The sequence below is a fragment of the Chinchilla lanigera genome, unplaced genomic scaffold (genome assembly GCF_000276665.1).
Source record: "Chinchilla lanigera isolate Chin_1 unplaced genomic scaffold, ChiLan1.0 scaffold00023, whole genome shotgun sequence".
NCBI lineage: Eukaryota > Metazoa > Chordata > Mammalia > Rodentia > Chinchillidae > Chinchilla > Chinchilla lanigera.
The window spans coordinates 20,101,812-20,109,046 of NW_004955424.1; the positions used below are offsets into that span (position 1 = coordinate 20,101,812).

At 43.2% G+C, this 7,235-nt stretch overlaps 1 long non-coding RNA gene across 4 annotated transcripts in view; it reads right to left on the reverse strand.

Annotated features, from left to right (window-relative positions):
- The window catches only part of LOC106148608, a 26,095-nt gene extending 19,872 nt beyond the window's left edge, over window positions 1–6,223 (reverse strand). For 3 of the 4 annotated variants that reach the window (XR_001234245.1, XR_001234244.1, XR_001234243.1), the window contains exons 1-2: window positions 5,863–6,223; window positions 129–249 (exon numbers count right to left, since the gene is read on the reverse strand). This is a non-coding gene — a long non-coding RNA (uncharacterized LOC106148608). The remainder of the gene's footprint in view (window positions 1–128; window positions 250–5,862) is intronic. The other variant, XR_001234246.1, reaches the window with a different exon arrangement.
- Window positions 6,224–7,235: the final 1,012 nt, after the last annotated feature.

Genomic DNA, 7,235 nt, shown 5'->3' on the forward strand with positions numbered 1-7,235 from the left:
TTGGAGTCCAGCAAGTCGGAAGCCTTGTCCTGACTGTACCCCTGAACAGCCCATATGCGCAGTTGTACAGGATACAGACCGCATCTTCTTGCTGAATTTTTGAGATATATACAGGTATCCAAGTGTACCTCACATCCTCAGGTCTCTTCTACACACACTGGAGTATTATTTGTAAAACAGTCAACATAGTCAACAGATTGAGGGGTTGATCAAATAGGATGTGCAACCAAAACTTTAATCTAACAAACCCTGGAAGCAAAAAAGAATTGAAGAAGTAGTTAGTAAGGGTAAAGGTGATAGTTACAACCGCAATTAGTCAATTAGTCAAGGTCCACTCTGTCTTGAGTGTTTTAATTTAAGTGCTAAAGAGCAACATGAAGTCTGTTTATGTTACATGAACATCTTATAACTAAATGACAAGGACCCAGGGGTTCTGTCTTTTGTTTTTTTTAATTTCACTCAGTTTCCTCTACCCTGCTTGCCTGATGGTGAACTGTACAGACACAAAATCTTAGTTACTTTTCTGATTGCTGAGACAAAATACCCAACACCCACAGCTTAAGGGAGATTATAACTCACAGGTTATTTAACCTACAGGTTATTTAGCTTACAGTTCATGGAGGTTTCAGTCCATAACCGGCTGGCTTCAAGGCAAAGTGGCACAGCAGAGAGGCATCAAAAATAAGCAGTTGATGGTGGGCAGAAGGTAGCAAAGCAACAAGGGACAACCACAGCTCTTTCTATCCCTTATATCTTACCCAGGCTACTTAGGGCAGGTAACACTCACACCCCAAATCCTAGTGTCTGTGATCCTAGCACTGCACCATGAATCAATTCTAGTGTCACACACTTTAGATCCAACCATCTCTGAAAAAGCCCCTCCTATGACTGCATGAGGCTTTGGAGGGCACTAGATACAAACCATAACACAGAACAAGCCTAAAGTCCTGAGTCCAGAACACAAGCAAATATGGTAGGAATGAATAGGTCAGAAGCATTCTGTGAGTTCTTAATGAAACAGAAGTTTTGATCAGATAATTAACTTTATTACTTCTCTTCCAAGGCTCTGAGTAGAACCATTTTAAAAAGTGTGTGTGTGTGTGTGTTAATTTTGTGCTCATGAGTGTTCTGATGATTGGAAAGACTAAACCAGGTAAATTTTAAACATTCACAGGTCATATCAATGTGAGTTCATTTTTGACTATGTAAGGAGGGATACTAGGCACATATTTGTGTCATTTTTTTCCTTTTTTGCTCTGCCCTTCCAGAAATTAAGACACAAAACTTGAATCCATGCATTAGTGTATAGCCAAGACTGTGATAAAAAGTTCAATTAATTCTGAATGCCTGGCAATGGATACAATTGAATTATCCAGGTTTTAAGACAGATGACTTCTACAATTATAGCACAGTTTGATTACCAATAATCCATCCAAATTCCAAGGACAGCAATAAAAATTGGCAAAAGATATAAAATAACTACAAATACATTGGCTAAGTTTTAAAAATTATATTGAAAATAAAATATGACAAAAGCCATATAATTTCTATAAATGGCAATATTCTTGTTCAAGAGATGAGGTGTGTAGCTAATAAACTAGTTAGATCTCTAATATAAAATGGAAATGAAAATTTTAATCTGCTTTCTTAATTTTGTATCTGACAAATTAATTCCTCTTTTATATTCACTAAAAGATGATGTATAATAATATATCACATGTATTCCAGCTCCATCTTAAGAATGGGGTATCATTAATTTTTCAACTATCACTCTTTTTGGAGGTTCTGTCATTAAAAAGAATTTTTTTGTCCATTTCAAATTATTCAGAAATTAAGGGTGCCTTGGGATGATTGGGGGTTTTTTTGTTTTGTTTTGTTTCTTTTAAACAGAGTCTCAATCTGTAGTGCGGGCTGGACTGATATTCTTTATGCTGCCCATGGTGACCTCAAACTCACGATCCTCCTGCCTCAGTCTCCCAAGTGCAGGCATTACAGGCATGCACCTGGTGCCCAACTTGGGGTGATATTCTTAATAACAAGCATCAGGTTCACAATGATACCTATAAGGGTCCTAGAACCGGTGGGAAGTAGTAGAACCAGGTAAGAGTCCACCCTCTGACCCTATTCAAAGGTAATTTTATTTATGACACAGCGACTTTCCCTGCCCTCCTCCATTAGCAAAAGAAAACATAAGCAACATATTTTTTTTTTTCTGGTCAGCAACTTGAATCTGTTGCATTCCTAACTGTTGGAATACTTTTAGCCCTCATTAAGGCATAATACTTGTAGTTTTCCGTTTTCATTCACTTCAGGAAACAGCAGATAAAATGAACACTAACCTCAAAGAAAAAGGGAAAAATAGTAAGAAAGTCCCACTGGAAAGGGAGCCAAGTCCTGGGTCTGGGTTACGCTCACTGGTTGGGGGGCCCTTCTCTCCATCTCTTTTTGGACTCCTTAGCTCCCGTGCTGGCTGGGAAGTGGGAGAAAGTAAGGATTCTGTCCATGGGGTAAATACTGGAAGAATCTGTGGCATCAAGTATTAAAAAGGAAACAACCCTCAGTGTGGCGGCCGAGAAGAAGGCAAGGTGAGCCCCACTGTTCATCTTCTCTCTGCAAAGCTGAAGTCTCACTTCCCAAGGGTCTTTCTTTAAAAAATAAAATTATGAGGCACAAGGAGTACCAGCCAGATGCCACATTCCTTTAACCAATAAACCCGAGCTTGGTAAAGGGTCTCACTGCTGTTGTCTCGCATTTCTACCATGCCCCAGTGATGTCTCGGTCCACTTCACATGGGGCCCCATCACAGGGGAGGTCATCAGTGGCTAAAAGTGACCAAGCATTTTAGGAAATTAGCACTCCAGTTTCTCAAGTAGTGGACTGTGCTGTATTTGTATATCTTTGGGACCCACCTCACTGTGGTACAGTGTCCTCCAGTGTCACCTCCCAAATTGGTATGGGACAGAGAGGAGAAGCTCCCTGGTTTGACAAGGAGTTTGCCAGACTAATTGTAGAAATAAATGGCTGTAGTCACCCGGCTCTCATGCTGGAAGGTGGCTTACGAAACAGGGTGTTATGATTCCCAAACCCACATTCTGTAGAGGAAGTGGAACTTCTCCAGTAGGTAGGTGAGCTTCTCAGTTGTTTATTTCTGGGCTTTGGTTGCCAAGGGAAGTTTATTTCCTATGCCTCACTGGCCGCAGGTAAAGGAATCAAGGGTCCAGGTTAGAGAGAGGTATTTGATTTCAAGCACCTCTTGGTATTCCAGAAAGCCAGCAGATACCAGAGCTCTGAGACACTGCCTGAGCAGTTCCTTCAGGGGTGGAGGTTAAGCATTCTGGCTCCAGGTAGACAGGCCTCCCCAAGGGGAGGGAAGCACTGCCCTTCTATTCTTAGATCTACAGGGCCATCTGAGGATCCCAAGACTGGTTCCATCCAAACTAACTTGGGAGGAGCCCCTAGTTTGTTCTCAAACCCTTTCTGGGACCCTGAGACCAGCCCTCCCACTCACGGAGAGCCCTAGCTCATGAAGGAGTTTTGGAGCAGACTTTTCTCCTTCACACAAGTGAGGGTCTTAACTCCAGAGCCCAGGTCTTGGAGAAAGGTCTTCCTTCTCTTACAGACCCTCTTTGGAGCAAAGCCATGTGGCCTTTGGGTGTCGAGGTCTGAGGCTGGGGACAAGAAGGTCAGCTCTGTCTGTAGCCTTTGTTGTAAACAGGTATCTAGGCGCCCCCTTCGTGACAATGCCTGCGGTTAAACACAGGCACCTCACTCAAACAGGAAAGGTACATTTTTCACATTCTTTAGTCAGAGCTAAGGAGGATGCCAGGGAGGCAGCAGCTCGGATGGGGCATTTGTGGAATGTGAATGTTCTCCGTACTTTTTTCTCTGTAGGTACGAATGTTACCTTCTCCAGCTTCTTCATCTGCAGGTGTGATAATGGTTTACCTCCCAGAGCCTATGCCCACCCACCTAGTAACAGCCTGGTAAGGACCGGAGCATGTCATGGTGCTCCCAGGGCCAGGCTTTGGCCTGGGAACAGACCCAGTTTCAAATCTCAGACCACCCAATCACTTAATAAAAGTCAGAGTTCCGGTGGAAAAATTATAAGGAAACAAAAACAGAGAAGCCACTATCCAGAAAGTCGGGGAAAGTGAGAGGGTCTGATGCAGAGTGGACAGGTATGACAGGAAAGGGGGCAGGGTCGTGAGGGAGTGAAGTGTCTGTAGGAGCCTGGCTGTGAAGAGATGGGCAGAGGACAGTGATTTATTTAACAAGGGAGATTTTTAACCACTTTCCGTGCTGCAGAGGAGCGTCCAGAATTGGGGAGAAGAAGAAAAGAGGAATAGTGGAGAGAGCAAAGGACCAAGAGAGACTGGATCTGAAGGACCAGCAGCAGCCCTGGGCAGAGAAAAATCAGAGGAAAGAGCTGGAGTGTGAACTTGGCTGCAGAAGGGCCTGTAGACCTGAGAGCTGGAGCTGAGAGAGTTCAGGAAGGAGAAGCTGCCGTAGACTGAATGTTTGTGTTCCCTCAAATTCATATGTGTAAGCTTTGATTTCCAGTATGATGATATTTGGAGGTGAGTATTGGGAGGTAATTAGGTTTGATGAAGCCATAAGGCTGAAGCTCTCATAATGGAATTGGTGCCCTTAAAAGAATAAACCAGATCCTTCTCAATTCTGCCACATGAGGACATAGTGAGAAGGTAACTGCCTGCAAACCAGGAAGAGAGCCCTTACCAGGAACTGAATCTGTTGTCCTAGATCTGGGACTTCCTGGACTCCAGAGCTGTGAGAAATAAATGTCGTGTTTAATGCACCCCACTATGGTATTTTGTTATAGCAACCCCTGTTAAGATAGAAATTTGGTCGTCTGCTGTGACTGTGTTCATGTTTGGGAGAGACAGAGGTGGAGTGTGGAAGGTGTAGGACGGCAGTGGGAAGAAATGGGAGAGGAAAGATGCTGACCAGAGGTCTAGGAGAAAGCCATCGCATCAAAGACAGAAGACAGAAGTAGTTTAGAACTCAGACCACAAGCACGTACATTTCTTCGGCTTCCTTCAGGGGCCTTTACAAGGAAGAAAGACAGGAAATAGACTGATTTCCAGAGAAGGGTTTACAAGATTGATAAAAGGAAGGGGGAAAGCAGTTAAGGTTGGTAGGTAAAAGAGTGAGAGAAGATACACACACGTAGAGATACTTACATGTATACAAGTAAGTATAATTATTTGGAGATATCTACTTATATATGTGTGCATATGAGAGGTAGATTAGACAGATGAAAGACAGACAGACAGACAGACAGATAGATAGATAACAGAGGTAGAATAGATCTGAGTTGCTAAAATGGTTTGGGTTGAATTTTTTTTTTTTAGAAGGTGGTCGTCAAAGAAGGCTTCTGGAAGATTTATCTTTTTCTGGAAAGAAACAGATACTTACCACTTCTTAAGTGGTAAGTATACAACTTAGGAGGCAGATGATCAGATAGCAATTAGCAAATACAAGACTGTGTGCTATAGTTTCCTGCATGTGCCCGGGGCAATCACCATTAAAGGACAGCCACACTCTCTTGCAGAAATCCCAGTTCTTCTCTGAACAGGGTTCTGAGAATCACTCCCATGAACAGGATTTGGCCTATGTGATAGAAGCTGCTTGTAACTCTGGTGCTTATGAAGAAAAGTAGTAAGCCTAGGATGGGTTTCTAATAGCAGTGATAAAAGCATAGAAACATGGAGTCCACTGTAGGCAAAGAGAAAGAACATCTTACGGCTAGCCTTGGTTCATTGCTCCCCAGATCTCTGAGCAGAGCCAAGGGTGGTCCCAGGGACAACCTCAGAACTCAGAATTGCTCTTGTGAGTACTTACAAGGCCAGTTTCTTCTGAAGCTCCAGAGCTCACCTGGACTGTTTCGTCTGTCAAAGTCCCCTGGTAGAAATCCCAGGTTGGTTAGCCATGCCCGGCTTCCAGAAGTGGAGAAGCATGCCAACCACTGATCTCACAACTTGAGGATCTTCCACATATGGCTAGACGAGCGCTTCTGGCCCTGACCTAGTAGGAATTCCTCAAGGACGTAGTTAATTCCCTTTAGTCACTTTGGATCATATTGTCCTAAAAACTGGACCCTTAAAAAGGATACAAGGAAACAGAAGCAGCTTTGGGTGCATCTCTGAGAAATACCTTTCACTTTATCTAATTCCTTTTTCCTCTGGGTAGGCAGCTGCAGGAAGCCCTACTTCCTTCCTCTCTGCTGGAACCCCTTGGTTTTGGCCTTTGTTTTTGTTAGTCATTGCAAAACTGCTCCCTGATTGTGCAATATGGGCAGCCCAAAGACAGTGACAGAGGCTGATGAGTCCCATTAAGGCCAGTGGTGCTAACAGATCAAATATTCGTATAGAGAGCTAGCAATATTAATCACTGACTTGTTGCCACAACTTACCTCAGACAGTTATTAATATCAAAAAGAATAAGTCATCTCTAAGTCATCCTGGCCTCCAATTATTTAGGACATTTTGTTGTTACATAATGAAATGGGTTCAATGTGAAGTCCTTGGAGACTGTTTCTTAGCCTTTATGTCTTTGTTCATATCTTTTTTGCCTCAGACTCTTATCAGAGGAATCCAGAACGGAATGTAGGAGAAAACCTCTGTGAGTTCAGTAACCCAAAGGGATTAGTACTTAACTGAAGCATGGATCTATGAAACCAAAGGCTTATTAAGAGCTAACAAATGACAACGTAAAACTGAGGATGTGTGTGTGTGTGCATGAGTGCGTGTGTGTGTGATGTGTGACAACAGGGCAGAAGGAGACAGGGTGAGAGAGCAACTGGCCCTGTGTGGGAAGGTGGAGGTGTGACTGATACCTATGAGTCACATGTCTGGCAGATTTGAGGCCTTCAAATACACATCACGCAAGTTACCCAGCACCCTGGTATTTCCTCAGGTCTGACTTGAATTAGCCTCCAGCCTCCTGCACTTTTTTCTGCCCTAACTTAATCTGTAAAGTTCTCTTGAATAAGTGGCCAAGTCTTTTGAGGTACAGGGTCTTTGGGGATAGATAACAAAAGATAACAGGGTCTGTCATTTTAGACAACAGTGAGAATTTGGTAACATTTAAAAGCAAGTCAACATTCAAGATTGTGCCACAGTTCCAAAACTGCAGGCCACATTCCAAACAGGGTTTCAAAGGCTAATTATGAAGGTCCTGGTTCTGCTTCCTTCCTGTTTCCTCAGGGAATAGGC